Below are 25,054 nucleotides of genomic sequence, written 5' to 3'. Positions count from 1 at the left end.
TCATCACCACCCACCGCCAATTCTTGGGCTACTCTTTTACCAACGAATAATGGGATTGACCGTCACATTATAACGCCCCCACGGCTGGGAGGGCGAGCATGTTTGGCGCGACGAGGATGCGAACTCGCGACCCTCAGATTACGAGTCGCACGCCTTAACACGCTTGGCCATGCCGGGCCATTATATTCAATTCAGAAAATTTTCAAACAGTGCAAAACACTCACTTTTACCTTTAAATTCACATTTGATTTGATATTGAAATTTCACCAGGTACATTCAAAGTCAATTATAATTTTTTGTGTATCATTATTATTATCACGAAGCAGCTGTTGTTTTAATTACTCAGAATACGTTTCCTTTAATTTTTTTCAAATTTGAAAACTTCTTTATCGTTAACTTGAAACTTCAGTTTATTCTACTTGATTCACAGTGATAATTTTTTTTAAATTACATTTTATTATCATGTTTTAACTGCAACTAAGGGGAGCAGGTATACGATAAAATTATCAAAACTGTGTTCAATAATTATGTATTTATATCAAATGTAAATATATTACAAACGACAGTATTCTCAAAATTCAAAAAGAGAGTTAAATTTAAGTTAACAATTAGATAACTGATTTTAGAGTGTTGACTAGACGGAGAGTGAATTTTATTATACTTTCTCATCACTATACTTCTGTCTCCTTTTTTGTAGAACTAACAATTGTATTAACAGAACCAATGTGTTTAAAGAAAAGTAGTAGTCAAACAACAAATATCCTTGAAAACAAAACAAACAGTTGATGAAATCACTAAGAATGATTATGTGATAAATATCTCAAAGTCCCAGAATCTAAAACCTTGGAAAAAATGTATATCCAAACTGGAAAACATATGACAAATACCATATACATATTTTTTCCCAAGTGCATGAATCATCCAAGTGACAAAAAAAAAGAAGAGAGTCATATCCCTTGATTCCCCACTAAAACACATCACTGGCTTTATTAACACAGCTCATGCTACAGTAATTTATTGTAAAATAAAAACATTTGATGACTGTGGTGCTCAGACTGTCCCATGAATAAACAAAAGGGGAATTTATCAGATCCCTAAAACACTTTGAAAAACTATGTAGCAGCTGAAAAAGTAGAGAAACACACTTCTTCCTTTTATTTCCAGATCGGTCCATCTGTTTCTAACTTTAGGTCTTAAAACCATTCTAAATTTAAATCCTAGAAAGCATTTATCATACAATACAAATGAATATTGTAAGAAAAGAAACCGTTCAGAATAAAGCTACTATAAAAGATCATAAAATAAACGAAACATAAAAAACTTTGAAAGTTAATCAAGGACTTGTTAAAGTTAAACCCTTTAGCTGGGAATGAAAATGACAAGCAATACCCTTTAATAAAGATCAAAGATAATACAACAAAATTAAAATATAGAGCAAAAAAGCCTTTGCACAAAAAATAAGAACTTTTTACCAATAAACTGATCATACTGAAAATGGAACAACATAAAGCAAATCGTTAATGTTAAGTAACATCTAAACAGTCAACAAATGAAACCCTGTAAATAAGTCACTTGCAAAATATATGAAATTAAAATTCAAGACAAAACACAACCATTCATAGACAATAAGACAAAAGGTACATATATATATATATTTTTTTTTTGCACGATATGTTACTGTGAAGTATGAACATACTTACATAAGATGAATTAACTCAAAAGAAAATGAAATAAATACATTTAGTGTACAATACACAAACACATATACATATATATATAATAAAATTCCCTGTTGAAAGAGGATGAAGTAGACAATGTGTCCCTTCAACTATGGATGTTCCAGCAACAGGAATTTTCTGGTTAGGTTTTCGAACCAATTGACAGGTATGATAAGTTTTATAAAACTGAGAAAAAATTTCCTAATTTTTGGCCAAATGAATACCTCATAATTTTGTCACGCCTTTTTGATACCCAGATGATGAGTTTGGAGGACTACTAACGTTACTTCTACTTTTAAAGGGGTTAATAAATATTGCCTTGGAATTTTCAGATGAATAGCAATTCCCTTTTTTCTTGTATTAAATATACAAATATAGATGATACCACAAAAGTGCACTTGACCTTATTTGTATTGTTCTGACACTAAAGGCAGCTGGAGATGGTGTACATGTGTGAGAAATATTCTTGTAGCAAAAGATAATTCGGTTGATTTAATTAGTTGAAAAACGAACATCCAGAGTATTATTGATTAGTTACCACTCACATTTTCATATTTCCACAATGGTGGATAAAGATTCTTTTAAAGCCAAGTTGTAGTCAGGATGCCCAACTGATTATTCAGTATATTGTGATCGTTACAGGTTTTATTATTCTGATTTATTGATTTATGGCATTAAGTATATCTAGTTAATTCTTCTTACAAAATTATCATGAGTTATTTTTAAATATATTTTAATTTCATATATACAGTTTGAATAATATTTATCACAGAGAAAAACGACTGAATTTTGTGCAACGGTTGTTCACGTTAAGAAATGTATTTCGTGTACGTATTTTCTATATTACCATATAGTACGTTTGTGAAATTAAGTGACATATTACTTTACATATAATAGTCATAAAATTTAAATTATTTCTTTTAGGGGTTTTATACATTGTTGACATTGACCAACAATTCATTTCTTAATCTTGTACACTTAGGATTTAAAAAAAAAAAAAAACTTTTGTTTATATGTACTTAAGGACAAAGCTCACAATGAGATATCTGTCCATCACGGGTGTCGAAACCAGGAGTTTAGCGTTACAAGCCTTTAGACTAGTTGCTATACCAGTAAGGGGAGGCTTTTTAAGAATAAAAGGTTGCGGAGTTAAACTGAAAATTTGATTCGACTGAACTGAAAAAAAAAAATTGAACACAATTTAAAAGAAAGTTTCTATTTGCGACGTCATATCTCTGCGAAGCTGGGTTTCGGCGGTTGCCGTGATAAAAGCAAGTACCGCATGAAAATCAATATGTAACAGGAAATGAGGTGGTGGTGTCCAATCGTATTCCAAGGTATGAGGAACTGTGTAGTGCCTAACAGGCGCACACATCCCATTATTAATTGTTGTTGTTTAAAAATGAAATAAAAATATCGTTTTTACTTTCAGTTTACGTGTATTATTCTTTCAAACGGCTACTAAGTTGTTTGGACCTAACTGCTTAATAAACGGCTGTTAGGTTTTTATTTCACCCAGGGGCGCCATGAACCGAGAAAGTTTGTGATACGCTCACCTAACATTTAACTACAACGCCCTCAACAATTCCGCACTCGTTTATATTTTCTTTCCTAAGACATGTGCCCGGCTATAGTCAGTTGCAAACTCTCTCTTTGTTAATTTGAAGATGACTTAAGAAGGCCGAAACGTTGTTCTCTGCTTATCAGTAAAAGTGTTAATACCCATGTCAGCCTTTCTGAGAAACATTTTTATTTCAAGTGGGTTTCTCGTCATCAAGCATTGGTTCTTCTGCATAACAAATATGGGAAATATTCCTTCTATAATTTTAGTAGGCCAAAGGTTTTTGAGAACACAGCTAAAGCTACAGGAATCAATTTGAGACTGTTAATGATCCTGATCTTGAGGTATTACACTTTCACCAACACCTCTGGCTTAAGGTATTACACCTCCACCAACACCTCTGGTTTAAGGTATTACACCTCCACCAACACCTGTAGCTTAAGGTATTATACCTCCACCAACACCTTTGGCTTAGTTCCTTAGTGGATCAAGTAATTCAAATACAATACCCAGCAAACACCTTCACGATGTGGGCGATTGTACTCCTTGTAATATTGTCATATTCTTCTGTCCCCGCCCCCCTCCCAGTGGTAAAGCGGGATGTCTGCGGACTTATAACGCTAGAAAGCGGTTTTTGATACACGTGGTGAAGCAGATCACAGATAGTTCATTGTGTAGTTTTTGAGCTTAACTTTATACCCTTTATAAATTCTTGTTTGTCACCAAAAGCATAAACTACTCAGTAATGAATTTCATATATTCTTTCTTTATTAGTCTCAACATCATATGTTTGTGAAAGATCTTTAACATCCCTAAACTGGAGAAAATAGAAATGATTTGGTCCTACGAAGATAAATTTTACAGCTTTCGTAATTAATTTTTCCACACCAAATATTCTGTGAAAAACTTTGTTGGTTTTTTTAAGATTTTGAAACAATATCTGTATTGGTAAAACCTGTTATAAACTGATAGAGTTTGATTTTTTATCTATAATTTATGCCCATTGTAACCGTCTGCCGATATGCAAAATCTATTGAAATCTGTGAAGTCTGTCGACTGACCTTTTATAGGAATGTTAGAGTAATATACAATATAATTGATACAGCAATGATGATCACTTAATTATGCAATTTCTTTGTTACAATCCGAGCAATACATATGAGATGAACAAGTAACATAAAGATGGTTAGACTGATATTCATCAGAATGTAAACATATGACCCTCAGGATATCCAAATTAAAATAAAATAACATTTATCGTAAAAAATCTGCAAAAAGTTAAAAATAATTTCATTACTTGAAAATAATCGTTCCTTCTTCGCACTACATAATCAAATAGCTTGTTATCGTCTCTTTCTTTAATTTGTAAGTTTCCTTATATGTTAGTTGCCAAGAGTGAAAGCAGTGAAATCTAAACTGTTAACAAGCCTGTCTCTCTGGCTTCTCCATTTGACTGAGACTAATGGATAGTGAGTCTAATCCCTATACAAAAATAACAACTATACATATATATTAATTCAAGCTTCATAAAACATAAAAATATTAATAAAGAGTAAATATATTTACAAAGTCAAAATGACTTTTGCGTCCCATTGCAGGATTAGATCATGTTTGTTGCATAATCTTCCTAAACGTTGCAAAAGCAATTGACCAATATGTGAAACATTTATACACATAGACTTGACCTTCAAGCTTTAGTTATGTATTTATAGTATAGAAATCTGAGAACAGATATGAATATGTGAATAGATATATTCATCTACCATCGCTTAAAAACAGTCAAATATAACTGTACAGTATTACCTGGCTCAGCGATAACACTAAGGGTTAATAACGCAACAAATCGGGTTTTAATACTTGCAGTAAGAAGAGCACATATCTGTTGTGTAGTTTCCTGCTTGACAACAATACAACACTTTATTGCATTACGCTTGGTACTACATTCGCAGAGTTTGAACATTTTTCGAGAAGATGTAAATAAGACGCTATCTCTCCTGGTGTGTCACTTTGTGGAACTATACGCCTCCTACCTACATCATCCGCGAACTTGAGCGAAAAGTGTGGTTTGAATCTTTGAGAAGCTTGTCTGTCGCTGTTATGTTCCACATCAACAGGCACTTACTAATATTAACTCTTGGTACCAGTTTATGAAACCACGACTCACGTGACCTCCTAGCTCCCCTCTCCACCCTAATGCCAAAGTCTACATGACCACATTACTTAGTTTGTGACCAGTTTCGATAGAGACAAAACACCATTACAAAAAAATTCATATCTCTCTATGTTTATATATATATATACATATATTTGAACATTACATAAAGATAGACACAGGAAGTTTATATATCTCTTCTTAAAATTTAAGGACAGGAAATGTAAAACTAAATTTCAACATAGCAAATCTGTAGCAGGCGAAGGCAGAAATAAATTGATTTTTTATCCTTAAATAAAACAGACATTACATCATTTTTACAGGTAGTAAAGAAAAGTTACAAATTACACTTTAACCTTCGAGATGATCTCATGAGATTTATAAGAGTTGTTTGTTAGTTTGTAGTTAAACAGAAAGCTACAGTGATGACGAGAAAACCCACTTGTAGAGAAAAATATATATGTAAAAACAGCTGATTTGGATTGAGAATATTTTTTGTAGAGGAACGAACAACATTGTGACCTTTATCGGTCATAGTCAGGATCACAAAGACAGAAAGAGGTAACTGACCGATAGCTGACCACATGTTTGGTCGTAAAAAGGAATAGTGTTAAAACAAAGTCTGATTTTTGAATTAAAAACTTAAATAGCGTTAAATTCAATTTTTAAATCTAGTTTACAGAGATACTGTATTATAGCAATGTAAGGGAAATTTGAAAAAGAGCACAATAATTCGAATAGTGAAAAAAGTTTAAAACCTCAAAAGTGTTAGCACAAGAAATTTCGATATTAAATTAAGTGGAAGTAAACACAATACAAACAAAATTATTTGTGTTTTACAAAATTCTCTAGAAGGAATTAGCAGGTAAAAATAAACCTCAGATTTTAAAAGTTAGCAGTTGCTGGCTTGGGTTCAAGTAAAAAGGCCTAAAACAATTAACTTTGTTTGTTTGTTCTGAATTTTGCGCAAAGCTGCACGAGGACTATCTGCGCTAGCCGTCCCTAATTTATCAGTGTAAGACAAGAGGGAAGGCAGCTAGTCATCACCACCTACCGCCAACTTTTGAGCTGCTATTTTACCAACGAATAGTGGGATTGACCGTCCCATTATAACACCCCCACGGCTGACATGGTGAGCATGTTTGGTATGACGGGAATTCGAACCCGCGACACTCGAATTACGAGTCGAGAACGTTAGGGAGGCCATACATTATACAAGATCGTGGTCCATTGGTTGAACGCGGTGTCTGTAATGGGTTTTGTTTTGATGTTATTCTTTTGTTTTCAAGCCATTTTGGAAGCGTTAAAATTAGAGATTAACATCAGTAAACTTTTCTTGTTAGTAACTTTACACAGTTTCATAATATTCGTGTATTGTAAATGCTCATGACGAGCAATCTTCAGTTCTTACATCTAAAAATTAAACATACTAAATGTACAAAGTTTAACCAGGTCACAATTTTCTTTAAATTAGTCTTTCTCCTGTTAAACTTTGCCGTGAAATGACTTTAATGTCGATGTATCTACTCGAGTCCTTCCAGTAAGCGTTTTTGACATTGATTGTAGGCTGTAATATTACAGTTTAAAATTAAGAGACTTGGTATAAAAGTTTTAGTTTTACAAGTGGATAACAGACATATCTACATCCACGTTCTGTAATTTGAGGTCAGATTTCTTTAGTGAACGGAAAGATAATAGTCTGTGAATCAATATACCACCCACACATTTTCTGGTGGAAAAACGTACACATTTTCATTTACATAAGGTCTGAATAAAACAACATATGAATCAAGATTTACGTGTATTTATACCAAAGTTATACAAAAATGAACAAAAATATTTAGAAGCGAGTAGTTTATCGAGATGTCTGCTTTCTCTCTGGCGGACTGGGTACAGGGAGCTCAGGACAGTGTGACACTGGAGCAAAGGATTATGGAAGGTCCAGATACATGATATGATATTCATTATTTCCAGCCCGATGTTTGGAAGGGTCCACCATGCAAGAGTAGCAATTGCTTGCGTGGTTAGTGGGTTTACGCCAAATTCTTGGAATAGCAAATCTTCATGGGTCTCTTTTCCCATGTACCATCCTGCAAAAGAGCAAAATAAAATTATTATGAAGAATAAATTTTTTTTCATCCACAACTAATGTATAAGAGGTTCATGCAAAATATTTTGTATGTGATATGTTTCTATACTATTAGGAATTCGGGCCTGGCATGGCCTAGCGCATTAAGGCGTGCGCTTCGTAATCTGAGGGTCGCGGGTTTGCGCCCGAGTCGCGCCAAACATGCTCGCCCTCCCATCCGTGGGGGCGTTATAATGTGACGGTCAATCCCACTATTCGTTGGTAAAAGAGTAGCCCAAGAGTTGGCGGTGGGTGGTGATGACTAGCTGCCTTCCCTCTAGTCTTACACTGCTAAATTAGGGACGGCTAGCACAGATAGCCCTCGAGTTGCTTTGTGCGAAATTCCAAAACAAACAAACAAACAAAACAAATTTCTGATAAAATCAGGTCTATGTGTTCACTTAGGCCAAGTGGTGAGTGGTAAGCCCCTGTATATGGAAAGTTCTAAAACATTCTTGAAAATTATCGTAAGTTCTACAACATTTTAGAAAGTTCTTGAAAATTCTTGAATCTATTGTAGTCGTTAACATGCCACACACAAATACTATATATGTGTTGGGATATATCCAGAGATAAATAAATCTAATTCACATAAAGAGAGACAGCACAAAAATAAATATCACGCAGTAATATGATATTCCCTATATTTATTTGGGAAATATAATATATATTTGCACAAATATAATCGACTATTAATACAATGTAGAATGAAAAAACATTAGGAAAATCAGCCATTTATATCCTTTACCTTGCGACATTTCTGAGATACAATCGCCGAGAATTACGTTTCGGAAAATGGTGCTGCTATATATAGTATATTTTTTCGTTTCACTATTTCCTCTGAATTATTTATAGTAGTTTCGTCGAATTCATGGCTGAACAGTGCTACTTGGGAAAGCAACCTAAAAAAGGATAATTGACCCATTATAGTGCTATAACGATTATATTTATATTTTAGATATATTTTCTTTTGAAATATAAGTTTAGTAGTCTGTGTGTGTTTTATTATAGCACAGCCACATAAGTCTATCAGTTGAGTCCATCGTGGGGAATTGAATCTCTGGTGTTAGCGTTGTAAATCCGTAGAATTAGCGCTGTACCAGCGGGAAATGGTAGTGTATGACATAAGTAGAAATGCAGAAGTGTTACACTTCATATCGCGTTACTCATCTGAAATACGTAAAGATTTACACAAAAATGAAGGTATTTAATGTCACAATACTCATTTTAAATACTCGAAAAGTTACAAAATGATTCATGTAATACCACGACATTCACATTAAATTCACGAATATTTATAAAAAGTGTATATAATAATGCGATACTTACCCTAAACTCGTGAAGACTTATAGATATATTAATACACATAACATCGCTATGTGCATCCTAATTAACACAAAAAAAAATCCTATGCCTAATACCATATTACTTAATTTAAGACAGTGAAGATTTAGTAAATTAGTACATCATATATTGTGATTTTTGCTCAATTTTATAAGAAAGCTTACAGAAATAGTACGCTTTATATATGCATTAGCAATTAGTGCGCCGAAATATTGAAAAAGGGAAAAATTTTTCTTTGATTTTTCATTTTTTGGTTTTACATAAAAAAGTAAAGGAAAAATTACCTTTAATTCAGTACGTAATTTGTGTATAAAAGTTACCTTCCTACAATATACGGGTTTGAGCGTTAAAGAATTTAATAACATAAATCTAGTTATGAATTACAATTGAATACATATTTTAAATTCCTGCAATTCAAGTTTATTTATGATATATTTACCACTAAATGGGGCTGCAATCATGATCGAGTTCTCATCGTGTCACACACTGCTGATAATTTAATTGTCTTCGTTAATGTAATATTACGGTTCAATATAAATTTTACAAATAACCTTGTTAAATGTTACCCTACCTGAACAATAGCTTTCAGAACGTTAGAAAAAAACACTATTAGACCTCAAAATAGCGAATTTAATTCTGATGAACCTATTTTACTGTAAAGGGTTTAGCAACAGATTTCAGCATGTGTATCGGGTAGTTTGTGAATTTAGGAAGAAAAGAATGAAATTATGATGTTACACTAGAACAGGGGTTACCAAACGTTTTTCACAGGGGCCAGATTACTTGGGGAATGAGAAGCGCCGGCCGTATGACATTATGTTCAATACTCATAAGCTAGAAAGACAGCTCTCTGTAAAAGACTTAACACTAAGTTTAGGATGCCACATTAGCCATGTGGGAGTAGCATGCAATACACACATATAATAAAAAACAAACAGAAATACAACCAACATTTTTATTTACCAAAAGATTATCAAAGAAGGTGACATTAATAAAAACAATTGTCACATCGCACATAGTGAGTACATATTTGAATTTCACTGAGCCACAAAAAAGTTAGTGAGATTTATGAAACTGGCGTTTGGCTTTCAAAATACCTTCAATGTTCGGTTTTGAATTGCTGCATCCAATAATTAGAATTGCTTTCAAATGTTCATCAGTCAACCTTGATCGATGTACCGACTTCACATACTTCATTTTTTAAAATTCTTGTTCACAGATATAAGTTGTTCCAAACACTGATGCCATACCAGATGCGAACTGCTTCAGCTTTGGAAAATTATCTTCAAGTATGCAGCTGTAAAATTCAATAAGTTGCCCCTCTCTGTGTTTTGCTTTCAACAAGTCATTTCCTTGCAAATCGATGACCTCCAGTTGAAGTTCCATTGGCACGTCATCAATAACACAATGAAAAGGATTCTGAAAAAGGAGAATGTCACTTTCGATTCTGTCGAGATCCGAAAATCTCTAAAAATGTTTATTTAAATCACCAATAATCTTTTTCTGAAACTCCAGGTTGACATCTTCTGTGATTCCAGCATGAAACTCATTGAAACGCTGAAAATGAGAGAGGTTTCCTCCTTCCAAATGTGCTTCAAACAATGACAGCTTTCTGCAAAATCCTTTAATGATTCTATAGAGATCACAGACAAGGTTATTCTTCCCTTGAAGTTTCAAGTTCAATTCATTCATGTGGGATGTGATGTCAACCAAAAATGACAACTTTGACAACCAGATTGGATCAAACAGAAGTGGATCGGCTCTATATTTCTTGATAAGAAATATATTTTATCTTCTCAGCTAAAAAAAAACGAGACAAGACTTTACTACAGTTAAGCCACCTCACCGCCGTGTGATAAGGTAAGTCACAGAAATCCGAATCAATTTCTTCAAGAAACGCCTTGAACTGGCGATGATTAAGTGCATGACCCCGAATGAAGTTCACTGCAGAAATGATTGGTTTCAGTACGCAAGAAATATCTAAGTCTTTTCCACAGAGTGCTTGCTGATGAACTACCTATCTGTTACAAGATGTTTGGTCAGTTTCTGATGACTAATCGACATTTAGAAATCTGACCTACTTGTGTAACTGAATGATATGTAATCGTTTTTCTTTTAATTCTAATCTATCATGTTAATATTCACATGACACAAAAATACATTATTGTAATAAAATATATCACACTTTGAGATATTGTTTATTCTTACTGTTTTTCGAAGCACAAAATTATTATTATTAGATAAGATTTGACAAATTAAAAGAAGAATTTGGAATAAACTGCTATAATCATGTGAATTATCAAACAAAAGCATCTAAACCTAAAGTATGTTGACATGTGTAGTGTTTAAACTGTCAACTTTATTACAAGATAGTAATAATTATAACAAGGTTAACCATAACAGCCAAGTAGCCTAAGCTTACATTACTTCGCTTAGACTAAGGCGGTGCACACATCTTCCATTTAACGCAAGCAATACAATGACGATTAACGTGACGTCAATATTCCCAGTGTAGTCATGTGCTTTGTTGCTTTAGGTAATGAAATCTTAACCGTGTATTTTTAATCAGTGATGTCGAGATAATCCACTTGTAGAGAAATATATATGTAAAACGGCTCGTTTGGGTTGAGAAAATATTTTACGTAGAGGAGCGAACAACGTTTCGACCTTCTTCGGTCATCGTCAGGTTTACAAAGAAAGAGGTCAGCTTCCGGTAAGTTACCGGTCAGTAAAAAGGACGAAACGTTGTTCGCTCCTCTACGTAAAATATTTTCTCAACCCAAACGAGCCGTTTTTACATATATATACCCGTGTATTTTTAACCTGTTGAATAGGTATTACTGAGAATTTCTAAATCACAATGATCTCATTATGACTGGTTATTTTGTACTAATTCTGACTGAACAGGATACTGAAACTTTAAACTAAAAATAAGAGATTGTTTCCCTCACTAGAGTTCAAAAATTCAAAACATTAAATATATGAACGTTTGAAACTGGCAGCTGTCCTCCAAATAACGAACACTTTTGATGTAGAAACAATTACTTTACAAATTGTTTTAAAACAGTCCGTTTTCTCCGTGTTCATCATGAGGCGAAGTTTTTGTTTCTAAAAAAACGCATATGTAAAATATAATTATGAAATTAAGATGCAGTCTTGAGATAGTGAATTAACACTTAACATCGACTGAATTGTTTATAACAGTGAGATAAGATTTTGCATTGGTTGCATCATAACATCATTTCTAAGAATATTGAATTATTATAGTACTTTAATTGCATCATAATGTCATTTTTAGTAATAGTGAGTTAACACTTTACATTAATTGCATCATAACATCATTTTTAGAAATATGTTCATGCTTTCAGCTGTGAGGGCGTTATAACGTGATGGTCAATTCCACTATTCATTGGTAAAAGAGTATCCCAGTGGGTGGTGATAACAAGCTGCCTTCGATATAGTGTTACACTGCTACATTAGGGACGACTAGCTTATATATCAATCGTGTAGCTTTTCGCGAAATTCAAAACAAACAAACATTTTACATTATTTGTGTCATGTTGCTTTTAGATACATCGAGTCAACTTTTTACATTAATTGCATTATGAAATAATTTTTAGGTTCAGTGAGTTAATATTTGTGTTCATGGTATTATTACGTCGTTTTAGATGGAATAAGTTAACACTTTACATTAATAACATCATAATGTTGTTTTTAGGATCAGTGAGTGAACACTTTACATTGAGCGCATCATGACATCATTTTTACGAACAGTGTTTTTTGTTTCTGCTAGTGAGCCTAACCCTATAAGACTGCATTACCTGAAGTTCTGCTTTGTGAGTTAGGGTTAACTGTAAATAAGATGAAATGTTCTGGCAAGTTTTGACTGAACTTGAAAGATGGCGTATTTGCTTGGTTTACAGAAAAGTCATATTAAACCATTTGCTGAATCCACCGAATAGAATCGAACCAAGAATTGTAGTGGTGTAAAACAGGGAAACTCGGGAAGGAGAACCGCAGCCCTGGATTCAGAAGGCGGATTCTTGTTAGTCTTTCTTTGTTATTTGGTTTTTCGACATCAGTTCAACATTCATGTATCACAGTACTGCTGGTATGGGTATTAACACTTTTACTGATAAGGAGAACAACGTTTCGACCTTCTTAGTTCACCTCCAGGTTAAGAAATGTCCTCTCCTTATCAGTGAAAGTGTTAATACCCACACCAGTTGTTCTGAGATACATTTTTATTTCGAGTAGGTTTCTCGTCATCAAGAGATCAACATTCAGTTACAGCTCTTTTCTCGGTTCTTTAAATTTTGTGTTCGTCCTTTAAAGAAAAAAAACTGGGGGAAACATAATATATTGTAATAACTCTTCGATGTTTCATCACTGAAAATGCCTGTCATGACATGATGGTTAGGGCGCTTGATTCGTAATACGAAGGTCGCGGGTTTGAATCCCCGACACATCAAACATGCTCGCCCTTTCAGGCATGGAGGCATTATAATGTGACGGTCAATCCCACTATTCTTTGGTAAAAGAGTAGCCCAAGAGTTGGCGGTGTGTGGTGATTACTATCTTGCTTTCCTTTAGTCTTACATTGCTAATTTAGGGACGGCTAGCGCATACAGCCCTCGGGTAGCTTGGAGAGAAATTCAAAACAAATAAATTATTTCCATTTCTGTCTGAACTACTTTTTCTCTTTGTGGTACTATTTCCTGTAACAATGTACAAAACCACGATTTGTTTTATTTCCCATCAGATACATAAACATTTCCTTCCTGCGCAGTGTATAAAACGACGTGTATGTCGTTTCATGTATGTCATCAATTGAGTTTTCTTATAAACAATTTTTTTTTGGTATTATATATACATGTAGGTATAGTTTCACAGGTATAGAACGAGTCAGTTAGACAGAACTACACATTGGAGATTCTTGAGGCATGGAGATACAAGGGATTCTGTTTGTCTCCAACTGGCTGGTGAACATTATTGCAGCTCTCTAAGCTGTACATCTGTGAGTAACTGTCATGTTACCTTGAGTATGTTTCTTATTGTGATTCTTATATACACACAAACTTTCAGAGGTTTTAATTAAATTATTTGTGTTACACTATTGTTACTATGGATATCTATTAATCTATGCCTCATTAAACAAATAACGATCAACAGCGACTGATACGTTCGACAGCTGGATGTTATGTGCTATTTAATAAGATTAAACTTCCTTGAAGTTGTTCTTGACTGTGTGCACCTCCTCACTTCTACACACCAGCCAGACGATTGAAGTTCATCAAAACGTCCAAGCTGATTTCCATAGTAAAGAGTAAATAAATAAAAACGTAAAATTATTCCATTCTTGTTTATGCAGGTAAGCCTAACCCTATATACTGGTGCAATACTTATTATTTATAGTCTGTATGTGAACATACAGATTAAGACAGTATTAGGTATTGTGACAAAGCTTTTATTTCTTATGGGTTTTTAAGTGTAAAACTACACAATAGGCTATCCATAATCTTCTCAAACCTGGTATAATAACTTCATTTTTAACATAATAAGCCCCAAATCTAACGCTGAGCCACTACGGGCTGCAAACCTGAAGCCTGATCCTCTCATATGACAGAGTACCAACACGTGATCTAAAGTTCGAAAGTCAGTAAAATATAAGATCTATCTAATATGTGAATATGTGTGTATTTAAAATGTAAATTTATTACTGATTGGAAAATAAGTCCAACATTATTTACATTACTGCTTACTTAAGAATCCTGTATAATGTGTCGAGATATGTAGCTTGTTGTATAAGTTTTGTTTCTATTAATATTTATAAAACAATTTCATTAGTTTCTGGAAACATGAACATCAAACCTCAGTTTGAATAAACCCATTTTAAAGAGTGGGACAGTTAGCTTTGTAAATTGGTACGAGTTTTAGATAGGGGCTCTCCTCCCTACACGTTTCGGAATACTTGTTGAAATACGTAGCTTTGAGTTATGGTATTCTACGTCAAGACCCTCCAGCTGATTTTAAAATGTGTATGTCGTGATCCTTTGTTCTGCTGTTTCAAAACAACTACTGTAAATCTTCTCCATCCAGAGTTAAAATCAACTGAAAGAAAAGTTCGCCAATTTCGTAATATGTGAGTGCAGTTTGGTGAATGAAGATGTCACATGTTTGTTTACATGAGTTTTCTCTCTCTATTTCAAACTTTACTCTGTACTTTATTTTCTCAATGTGAATACTGGTTTATACTTAACTAATTGTCAGTGTACTTAGTACCACATTTGTAGGGTTACCTATAACTGGCTGCCAGTGTACCTGAGCCCCAAACCTTCAAGCTTTTCTTTCATATTATTAATAATACATGGCAAATCATTTCTTTGATAAATTTTGTTTTTAGAGCAACTCTGCATCGAGCTATCAGCTGGGTACACTGAAGGGGATCGAACCCTGAATTTTAAATTTAAGTCCTGACTTACCGCTGTCCAACCGGTGACACAATTCTAATAGTATCAATTGCCTCTAGAATGTTCATACCAAAGAAAATTAAATCCATGAACGCAACTGTAATTGTACCGACTTAATTTTTTATTTGAGTACTCCCGACACTGATAACAACGGGGCTAACCACTCGCACTCGACGATAGGAATTTATTTATTGTGCGTCTACACTGACGAAGAACTTGTGATCTTGTTTGACAAAACATTACCGAGTTTGAGACAACTGGTGTCTGAACACGAGAAACAGTAGAAATTATAACTTTTAATTACATCTTAAATATTCACAAATAAGCCTGTAGATGGAAACTAAAGTGCTGAGATTAGATTTGTCGAGCGTTTACGAAAGAGAGAGATAAAAATTGAATGCTTTCGTGCTTTATTTTTTATATTACGTTCGTTCGGATTTTCTTTCTCAAATTGTTTTTAGTGGATATAATACACGCAGTAAACGATGGGAGTTTAATAAAACATCATTAGAGAGAAAAATGACACCTACTGTTATTCCGTAAGAAACCAATATGTGCGTGTGGTTGAACATTTTATTTCTAATCTCTATTGCTGTCCTTCACATCTGTTTTGTATATAATGTCGTTATTATTTTTTTCGGAGAAACCTTTATTGAAAAAACAGTAAGTTTTTTCAGACAAAGTGAATAGAAAAAAGTCATTTTTTATTTCCAATGGTATTGTTTTACAGCAAATCTACATAATATGCTATCTGCACTTTGTCCAATGGGGAGGAAAGAACCCAGAATTTTAGCGTCATTAACCCTTAAGCTTCCAGCTGAACAAATCATTTTATTAAGAGTTATTTTTATTTTTAATAATGATAAAAAGGTATTCTGAAAAATTTTGTTTCTTTTAATAAACGTGTTCTCCTGTTCCAGTCTCTGCTCATAACTGTTTACATTGATTTATTCCGTTCAGTTATGACGTTAAAGATTATCTAGCCAGTTTTTTATGTACAATTTTAAACGAACCAAATTTAACCCTAAGTCCTGCACAAGCTCGTCGCTAACTCGGTTAATTTGTTTAATACCGTGTTTCTCCGAAAATAAGACAGGGCTTATATTAATTTTCACTCCAAAATATGACACTAGGGCTTATTTTCGGGAGATGTCTTATTTTGATATATTAAAAAAATGAAGTTACAAAGTAAAACTATTAAACTAACCATTTAAAATAAACTATTATTAAAGTATGAAACTAACTGATTAATACTTAAACAAACTAATTAACTAATTATTAAACTAATTAATAAATTATTTTTTTTTATATTTCTTTCCTCTTCCTGCCACTCTTAACTAGGGCTTATTTTAAGGGTAGGGCTTATATTAAAACTATCCCCAAAAATCACACTAGGTCTTATTTTATGGGTAGTTCTTATTATCGGAGAAACACGGAAGTATGGTTTAATCAAGTAGGTCGAACACACGTGTTATGTATTTGCATAAGTTGAGTGGGCAGCCGCGCATAGTTATGCGGAAACAGAAAGTCGTTTTTTTCTTTTATTTTCCCTCTCTCTCTCAAGTAAAACGTACTGGTTTATATTTCATACTGTGTCGCAACACCGATACAATGTGGGACACTCCATTTATCGTTAGTTCTTACAATTAATACTCGTAAAAAAATACTACACGTATATACCTTGTTCTAGGACAGTGAGTTTTTATCTTTTCAAGATCTGATTTAAAACATCCGAATTCCGCATGAACTCGTGTGAAAACTTCAAGGTGTGGTGTTGTAGAGCTTGGTTACTGAACCAGTTTATTTGAGTGGTCAACTTCTCGCGTTCCTTGATTGACCTTTTGTAAGCTTTTGCAATCAACATACAGAACGGAGTTGTCCACATTTCAGTGTCTACTTTCTGATTGGTTAGCTTCAGTGTGAATGTGGTTTTTGTAACTCTGAGATTCTTCCTGATTTCTAGCTCGGTCTTGTTACTGATCTAATAGTCACAATTGGTACTGTAGTCATGTTATCGTGTAATCTGATCTGTTTGGTCATGCACTAAATGATAAGAAAAAAAAAACTTACAATATCAAAATACCGTTTAATTTGCGTTTGAATAAAATAACTGATTTTATTTGTTGTTTTTATACCTTTTTGTTAGATTCATCTACTATGGTCAAGAGATAGGTTCTCTTGAATAATGGAAAAACCATTACGTGTTGCCACGAGTTGGCGTAGTGTGCTGTTGGCTGTGCACGTTCTATTTATGAAAAACTTTCGTAAATAGCTCTTGTATGTCTTTGTGCGAATCGTAAAAATAAGTAACAAATTCATCGAAATGATCAGTTGTTTTAATAATTATTTGTTGTGATAAAGTTGTGTTTAGAGATGTTTACAACGTATTTTTGTTTTTACTCCACAATGTGTGTAAACTCTGATCATCGAAAGGAAACGAACGCCATTTGATTGTAACCTTGTGACACGTTTCTAGTGTGGGTTCGTAAATTTATTACAACTGAACACTATTTACACAAAGCTTCTAATATTTTTTAAATAAATAATTTATTATAGAACATTATAACATTGTACAAGGTATCATTAGTTACTGTTTAAATCCTTGCGTTGTGTGCAGCAAATGGATACGTTTGATACGAGAGGCATCCTTAATAACGTTGCTAATGTAACTCCCTAGGTATTTCACAAGGAATGTTGGCCTTTGGAAAAGAATGGAAACAAAAGAGATCGAAAACAGATATCCATACGAAAGTCTTCTGTATAACTTAAGCAAGGTAGTCATATTACATTATCATTTGGTATAAAGATAAAATGTGAGTTTTTACAATTGTCGTTTCTTCAGCCATACTTGAACTTTTATCTACAAGGTGTTCGGAAAGTCACTGTGCAGATTTGTATTCATATTTTATTCAGTCTCCTTCAAGTCAGCAACTAATAGCGGTGATTAGAAAGAAAATAAGAAGGATCCAGGCCTGTATTGATGTCAACGGGGATCACTTTCAACGTTGTTTATGTTTATAATTGTCATATATGTTTACCTCCTGTATTCTATATTGAAACATGTTTGTTATTAAATATGTTAGTGCACAGTGACTTTCCGAACACCCTGTATCAGAGCTTAATAAAAGTAAACAACACAACCAAAAATAAAATAAAATTCAACCAAACTGGCAAGTTAATTATTTGACGGATAAACGTATATTTGATTTTAGTTAAGCAGTTGTTACATGCTAATTTTTTTGTTTTCATTCTTCGAAAAACTCAAACTTCAAGTGTTTAACAACATGAATATTTTTCTCCCCTCTAGCCTGTTCATGAAGTAGAGGAAGAAAGATACAATAAATATGGAAATATTTATGGGTATAGTTCAGTTTAATTCATTTGGTAGCAGTGAAACATGGTGTTTTACAGAACGTGAATATTTTATTCCAATATTTCGTGTTTAAAGAAGAATGCCTACATTAGTTACTGTGTCAGGTTAGTGTTAAATAAAGATGCTCGTATTAGTTAATAAAACTTGTTTATATATCAAATGCAGTCCTTTTAATTGTAATCAGGTATATGTGTATAAAAAGTTTGGTACGGCAGATATTTCAATTGTCAATATGCATTATAAAATCAAGTTCCGTAATTGTATAATTTTGTTGCTATTGGCTCCAATACGCCCAAGACCCTTTCCAAAAAAAAAAAAAAAGATCGTTGCCCATTGTACTCAAGTGAGTGTTATTACACCCATTGTGTAGCGACACTGATCATGCGCAGTAATTATATTTTCAATTTAACAATTTATATGTGACGTTCCGGTGTTTTAAACAACTTGTATAATAAAATTATAAACCATCTAACTGTATGTTTGTTTAAGCATAAAGTTACAAAACGTGTTAGATGTGCTGTGCTCACAACAGGTACTGAAACCCTGTTTTTTATATAATGATCTTCAGACGTAACGCTGAGCAACAGAACCCAACTGAACACAGTTTTATTTCAAAAACGTATATATATGTATACACGAAAAGTGAAAAAAAAGATAATAATTCCAGTTCTGTCAGTGTTTTGTATCAAATTGTTTTTTTAAGAAATATGAAAAATAACCATCTTGTATACCTGCTTAATTTGTGAAGCTTGTATTTACTTTGCATACTCTCAATAAGTGCTTGATGTTTCTTCATCTGTACTAACCCTTAAATTACACATACACACACACAACATAAAATTGATGGTAATAACTTATTAATCAAGAGTGCAGCGATGGACAGTTGCACCACCTGTAAAAATAAACTTTATATTTCGTGATCGTCACAGGACGTCTCCAATGTAACCTTAACTTAAAAATCGTGTATACACAAAACGTAGATTAAATTGAAGTAAGATTGTGACATCTTTTATTTGATATATTTGACTTAAGTTTCATTCGAGACTCGTGATAAGGCAGAAGGTTAATTGAGTTCGTTCATTCATTTTGGTCATTAATAAATACTGACAGATATAGACTGTTATATTAATTTGTTTACAAATAAGTAACGTATTTTAACTTTTAAAATATGAGCCGAACATCTGAAATTTTCCATACGTTTCGACAAACAAAAATAGATTTTATAAGAAAACTGAATTACTTTTTCACTAGTTTTATTATGTAAGTGATTATAATCAACAGTCTTGAAATATGTGTTCAAGGAAATTCGAAGGAACAAACCCAGTGTTAGTGATGAGAGATCCAGACCTTATAAAGTTGATTATGATCAAGGATTTTCATGCTTTCATCGATCGCCGAGTAAGTAAATATTTTATTTCCCATCTTTACAAAAAAACAACCATTTATTGTAGCACCTAAAATATGATTTCTCAACCAGTTACCTGGCTCCTCTGTTTTCTTACCTTTCTCCTTATGGTAGCACCTCTAGTGGCAGAACTTAAACTTGTCTTCAGATATTAATGTTAAATAAAAGCGGCTCTAATCCGGTCGTTGAAAACTTAACCGTAACTCGTTTCATTTAAAACATCAACTCGTGAAATTTAGTCATATCTGTTCATAAATTACGTGACACTTTCCTTTACGTAGTAAAATTTTAACTTATTTTACGTCATATGTCTAAAGTGGTTTGTTTTTAATCCATGCTTTTTTTAACATAAGTTTACAGTTTATATGCAGAATAGATTTAATAATTGATTTCTTTACAGATTTATTCACTTAAATAAAAATTCCATTTCTAAGACTTTGATTTTTAAAACGATCTGCGTAACTAGTTTTTACTAGATGTGTGAGTTTGATGTCAGTTTGTAACCCAAAAAGTGTCACCCAAGTCATGCCTAATGCTGACACTAAACAAATCGTAATCAAAGCGATTTCACACAACACCTAATAAATTTTGTACCTACTTATGTAAATTCTTCTATTTGAAATATTAGGTTGTCCAGAAATAAATGTCGGAATTCTCACGATGACATTTAGAAGCTGAATATTGAGTAACTAATCGTTGGTTGGTTGGTTTAATCCAACGTTTGTCGCTTACAAGGTGTCTTAATTATCTGCTGTTTTAACTCTACACAGAGTAAGTTTCGCAACCCCAAGGCAACATGGACAGAAATGAATTTCGTCTGATTTTTCTTTACGAATTCAAACTGGGACGAAAAGCTACTGAAGCTAGACGGAATATCAATCAGGCATTTAGCCATATTTGTGTTATTGAACGTACAGTTCAGCGTTGGTTCCAAAAGTTTAGACGTGGAAGTGAATGTCTTGAAGACGACGAAGGTCGTGGAAGGAAGCTATCATTAGACGAAAACACATTGAGGAAAGCAGTTGAGACAGACCCTGGCAGAACAATATGTGAGAATGCAGAAAAAGCAAGGTACAAGCAAATTAACTACTGCCAACCACCTGAGTGTGATTGGAAAGACAAAAGGTAGATAAGTGGGTTCTGTATGAGCTGAATGAAGATCAACAAAATCGGAGTTATGAAATCTGTCTAGGATGACGCTCCAAAAACGGTATGAATTGGGAATCGAGATTCTTTCTCATCCACCTCATTATTCGTATAAAAACCCTGATAACCCTTTGGTTACTTTCGCACGAACACTGTTCAACCGAGACATCACATTTACGCAACTTCTAGGACGTAAGAAATTGTCTTCTATAGCTCTTATTTCACATCTATAGAAAATAAAGAATTTTATTTTCGTAAAATATTGAGATAAAAAAATAGATATTTTGCTACTAGTTTTTGCCAAATGTTGGTTATTTTTCTGCTGATGTCGGGAATATATGGTATACAGCAGTGTATGGTTTCGTGAATTTTTGATTCGTGAGATATATTTACTTTTGTTGGTTGATTTTGCTTTCTGTCTAGGTGTGTGCGTATAATGTTTTCCACGGTTTGTGGAGGAAACTTATTGATGTTGATGAAGTAATGTTTTATTTTGTCTAATTCATAGTTAATTTTATCTGGTAAGCATAGTTTTATGGCTGTGCTTATTTGTTTTTTTAGTGTGTTGAGTTTATTTTTTGTTTCATGCGCTGAGTCCCAAGGAATGTATAGTCCAGTATGGGTGATTTTTTGGTGGATTTCTGTTTTAAATTGTGTATCGATTCTTGTAATTTTGAGGTTAAGAAATGATATTTGATTGCTTTCTTCCTGTTCACATGCGAAATTAATGTTGGGATGCATAGAGTTAATGTGATTGAAAAAATTAAGTGTGTGTTCTGTGGATCTGAATCCCGCAACCGTGTCATCTCCACATCTGTACCAGTATAGTGATGGATGTAATGCTGTGTTAATTGCTTGTGTTTCAACTTGTGTCATAAAAATATTGGCAAGAACTGGTGATACTGGGTTGCCCATGCTTAGGCCATTTGTTTGTATATAGTTTTGGTTGTTGAACATGAAGTTTGTCTTTATCGTGGTGAATTCTATGATGGTTGCTAATTGGCTACTGGGAATGTCTATAGATGGGTTAGGGTCTTGGATATAGAGTTCTAAGGCTATCTTGCAGGCTTCAGTGGTTCGAACTTCTGTAAAGAGGGACATAACATCGAAACTGGCCATTAAGGCTTTCTGATTAAGTTGATTCAGATTAGACTTGAAATTAAAAGCGTCTTTGATGAATAAGTTGGCTGATGTTACATATTTGGAGAATGCCCATGCTGTGTATTTACCAAGATTGTAATTAAATGATTCATATGTGGTCATTATTGGTCGTAATGGACAATCTGGTTTATGAGGTTTGAGGATGCCGTATATTTGTGGTGTGCGTGAGTCGGAATGAAGTGTTTATGAAATTGTGTTGGCTTTTTTTCATTTTTAGTGGTATTTTGTTTAGCTGCGTTTCGTGTGTCTTTGTTAGATTTGTGTGTATTGGTTTGAATTTGTTCGTGTCTGATAGGAGATTCTTCATTTTTTGGATGTATTAATTCGTGTTCATTATTACTATAGCGTTACCTTTATCTGCTTTTATAATTTTTATGTTTTCTCTACAACATAATTCTCTGTACCACTATGAATAATTTAATAAATTTCCTCCTAGTGATGTGCATAATTACATTATTGAATATTTTTTATATAAATTAGATAAAGTAAATACTAGTTTTGATTAGATTTCCTTTAAACTTTCTTTACTTTTAAAATGTCGTGTTAAGCATATGGTTACGTTTTTTAAGTAAAAATTAATGTGTTGCGTGTCTCTATTAGTTTTAATTACATTAAAATGTTTCGATTTTCTGTATTTCCTTTTTCTAATAGTTATCAACCCGAAATTAGCTTAATTTTTCGGGATCAGATTTATTAGCAAAGAAATTATTGACTTCTTCAAAAATGTCAGCAATCAAATTATTGAAAACAGGCAAGAACAGAAAGAGTTAAGATCGATATTTAAACATCTTTATTGTTTTTCTTTGTGTATACAGAGGTTTGAGTACATTATATTCAAACGATTTTTACAAATACAACTCAATCTCATAGCATCAACAAATTACATGTATTCTAGGTGGATTGGAATGTGTAAAAAATACGTTTTGAAAATAATTCATGTTTTGTGTATAATGTGATGTCACTGAATATTGAACAATTCTGGGGTAAAATATTCACATGTAAACATCATAAAGATGTTCAGAGGGGATATTTTGAATTTCCAGCGTGGGGAAAACTTTTGTATTTTAAAGACATTATTAAAAAAAATTGGTAGTATGTGTATCAACTTGAAGTTAAGACATGTACATAAAGACCTACAATAAAACATATCCCAGCAGTGTTACCTTCTGTAATGGCTTATCGTGGCCTGGTGATTATGGTAATTACAATCTGCAGGTCAAGAGGTCTAATATCTGTTCTACAAACATACTTGTCTTCCTAGGTGTGGGTATGTTATAATGTGATGGTCCATTTATCCTTCATTGATAAAATAATAACCAAACAATTTATGGAGGGCAGAAATGACCAGCTGTCTTCCATCTAGTCTTTCACTGTAAAATTAGGAATGACTAGCACAGATAATGCTATTTTTGCTCTGCACAAAAATTCAGTCAAACAACAACAAAACTTTCTGTAATTGGCAAAAACCCACAAACACTAAGGTCAATGAAAAATCTGTCAATGTTCCCCAAACAATAATACATAACACAATAAAGAATGGTCTTCTGGGAAATCGTAGTTCTCGTACATACAATAACTCTGAAATCAAGCATGGTGAGGTGCTTTTAATATGACAACTTATGATGGAGTTTTTTACAATAGAAACTGCACTTCAGAGCTACTTGTCAGGTAGATCGTGAACGGTCATGGCTGCATGGACCTTAACGCATTTTGAGGACCCAAAACTGTTTGTATAACACACTCAAGCAAGATTAGTACATTATTATTATTTCTAAACCTACCAGTTTCTTGCTTGCAGAATATAAGAGATTAATTACATCAGGAGAATGCCCTTTTTTATCCTGTCTAAAGTAAAACTGAATAGTTTGACTATACAGACAATCAGATGTTGGTAATCGTAAATAAAGAGCAAGTCCAAGTAATTTTCCTCCTTAAAAACATTTTTTGCTTTTATTAAACGTGTATAATCTTAATTTTTCATTTAATTAAAGTTTCAATACATACTAATGCTTCCTGTAACTTTAAACTTAACACATTTTGGGAGGTTTTGACAAAACATGATATTACAGTATCCGTGATATTGTAACTATACACATATTATATTTTCTCTTTCATCTAGAACTCAGCTTAGAAGTGTTTTTTTTTTCCTTTCTGTAGAAACGAAATGATTTTCTTCAGCTCATGCTAAATGCTCAGCAGTCCACCCAAGAAGTTCAAGATGTCCCTGATAAAGTCACAAATTTAATGGACAGTGAACATGGCTACAAAGATGAGAATAATTAATTTATGTTAAAACCATCCAAACGGAAAAGTAAAGTTATTTATTACTTTTATAGCAATTATGATAATTTTATTTTGTGTAAAATTACATGGAATGTAGAGCCCACAAAAATTATTAGCCCCTAGATCCACACAACCTGAAATCTACCATTGATTAAGTATGACTACATTGATATCCTTTATTGGGTCAGCGAGATTTGATACCCTATAGTAGAAAGAGTGCTTACAACCTGTAGTTTAGCATTACAATAACAATAAATAAATAACTTTCTGGGTTTCAGTTGCAGTCCTAAAAGTTCCATGTAGATTCATAAGA

At 33.2% G+C, this 25,054-nt stretch overlaps 1 long non-coding RNA gene across 1 annotated transcript; it reads left to right on the top strand.

Moving 5' to 3' along the window:
* The first annotated feature begins 13,717 nt into the window (after positions 1-13,717).
* Positions 13,718-23,315, top strand: LOC143237915 (uncharacterized). The gene is made up of 5 exons (XR_013020328.1): positions 13,718-13,920; positions 18,051-18,147; positions 18,681-18,850; positions 20,048-20,144; positions 23,110-23,315. It is a non-coding gene; the product is annotated as an uncharacterized LOC143237915 (long non-coding RNA).
* The last annotated feature ends 1,739 nt before the right edge of the window (positions 23,316-25,054 follow it).

This window comes from Tachypleus tridentatus, chromosome 13 (genome assembly GCF_004210375.1).
Source record: "Tachypleus tridentatus isolate NWPU-2018 chromosome 13, ASM421037v1, whole genome shotgun sequence".
Classification (NCBI taxonomy): Eukaryota; Metazoa; Arthropoda; class Merostomata; order Xiphosura; family Limulidae; genus Tachypleus; species Tachypleus tridentatus.
This window is presented reverse-complemented; position numbering and strand designations above follow the sequence as displayed.